This window comes from Meles meles, chromosome 2 (assembly GCF_922984935.1).
Source record: "Meles meles chromosome 2, mMelMel3.1 paternal haplotype, whole genome shotgun sequence".
In the NCBI taxonomy this organism is placed as follows: domain Eukaryota; kingdom Metazoa; phylum Chordata; class Mammalia; order Carnivora; family Mustelidae; genus Meles; species Meles meles.
Window position 1 is genome coordinate 113,102,966 of NC_060067.1, and position 2,335 is coordinate 113,105,300.

At 41.6% G+C, this 2,335-nt stretch overlaps 1 pseudogene; it reads left to right on the plus strand.

The window, feature by feature from the left end:
* The first annotated feature begins 689 nt into the window (after positions 1-689).
* Positions 690-1,374, plus strand: LOC123937277 (annotated as a pseudogene).
* The last annotated feature ends 961 nt before the right edge of the window (positions 1,375-2,335 follow it).

Below are 2,335 nucleotides of genomic sequence, written 5' to 3' on the forward strand. Positions count from 1 at the left end.
GAATCACCATCTCTGAAGAGAAAGAAACATGAAAGGGCTTTACTCAAACATTTCTGGTAATATAGTTATTTCTTGAAATAACTAATTCTCTAGATGATTCCATTATCCTGATTCAAAGAATCTTGTGGAATGTCAGAAAACATAATTATAAAAGACCTCCCCAAGAAATATGTCTTAGAATACTTTTCTACCCTATTTATGTTACATTTACCATCATGTATTTTGTTTGTAAAATAAATTCTCCTCTATATCAATTTTTAATTTAGAATGAAACTGCAGATTTTGATGATGCAATTTGGGTTTATAAAGACTTTCCTGAAGGGGCTCCTGGGTGGCTTAGTGGGTTTAACCTCTGCCTTCGGCTCAGGTCATGATCTCAGGGTCCTGGGATCAAGCCCCACATCGGGGTCTCTGCTGAGCAGGGAGCCTGCTTCCCCCTCTCTCTCCGCCTGCCTCTCTGCCTACTTGTGATCCCTCTCTCTGTCAAATAAATAAATAAAATCTTTTAAAAAAATTTAAAAAAGGGAGCAGTCGGACCGGCTGCTGAGACGAACGCTTCACTGGGGCAGTCTCCACATATCATGGGGAGATAGATGCTGCTGCCTCTGATTGGCCTTGGTCCTCACAGCTCCAAAAAGAAACAGGATCTCGATAAGCTCTATGAGCTGAAGTCCAAAGTGCAACAGATTATGAACCAGTTTGGCCCCTTAGCCCTAACCAACGTCTCCAATTTCTCATCCATAAAACCAGAACCAGCCAGCATCCCTCCACACAAGGCTCCATGGCCAATAGCACCACAGTGGTAAGGATACCAGGCACTCCTGGGACAGGAGGGCGTCTCAGCCCTGAAAACAATCAGGTATTGACCAAGAAGAAATTACAAGACTTAATAAGAGAAGTGGATCCTAATGAGCAACTGGATGAAGAAGTGGAAGAGATGCTGCTGCAGATTGCTGATGATTTTATTGAGAGTGTGGTGACGGCAGCCTGCCAGCTAGCTCAGCATCGCAAGTCCAGCACCCTGGAGGTGAAGGATGTCCAGCTGCATCTAGAATGCCAGAGGAACATGTGGATCCCAGGATTTGGCTCTGAAGAAATCCGACCCTACAAAAAGGCTTGCACCACAGAGGCCCACAAACAGAGAATGGCATTGATCCGGAAAACAACCAAGAAATAACACATGGGAAGGTCAGGGAATGGACAACAATGTATTTGGAGATACTTGAACTGAGACCTCAGGCATCTCATCTTTGGATTTTTTTTTTTAATGCTTTACAGAGAAGCATATATTTTTTATTAACAGTGCAGCAATATCTATAATGACTGAGAGGATCTGCCAAGAGAATAAAGCCTCCTCCCCCAACTTCCAGTCCCTTTTCCCTGCCATCTCAAAGAGGAAAGATGTATCTTCCAGAGAAGATTTTATTTGTGGTTTAATTATATAAGTGATTGAATATGGGACAAAGCATTATGGTCTTGTTTGGTGAGACAGTATTAGCAGGATTTGTAGAGGTTTGTGTTTCCTTCTCCCTTACCCCTCTCCCTGTACTTTGTAATGTCAGTGTTTATATGAATATGATTTTCATTTGCTTATCCTGAATAAAGAAGTTATTAATCGAGAAAAAAAAATTTAAAAAAAGACTTTCCTGAATGTGTAAATGTTAAATGTTTCAACCTGTTCATTCTTCATAAAGTAAGTACTGTTGTTTCTTTTTTTTTTATAAATTTATTTTTTTTTTCAGCATAACAGTATTCATTGTTTTTGCACAACACCCAGTGCTCCATGCAATACGTGCCCTCCCTATTACCCACCACCTGGTTCCCCCAATCTCCCACTCCCACCCCTTCAAAACCCTCAGGTTGTTTTTCAGAGTCCATAGTCTCTTATGGTTCGCCTCCCCTTCCATTTTTTTTTTTTATAAACATATAATGTATTTTTATCCCCAGGGGTACAGGTCTGTGAATCGCCAGGTTTACATACTTCACAGAACTCATGATAGCAAATACCCTCCCCAATGTCCATAACCCCCTCCCCCTCTCCCAACCCCACCTCCCCCCAGCAACCCCCAGTTTGTTTTGTGAGATTAAGAGTCATTTATGGTTTGTCTCCCTCCCAATCCCATCTTGTTTCATTTATTCTTCTCCTATCCCCCTAACCCCCCATGTTGCATCTCCATGTCCTCATATCAGGGAGATCATATGATAGTTGTCTTTCTCCGATTGACTTATTTCACTAAGCATGATACGCTCTAGTTCCATCCACGTCGTCGCAAATGGCAAGATTTCATTTCTTTTGATGGCTGCATAATATTCCATTGTGTATATATACCACCTC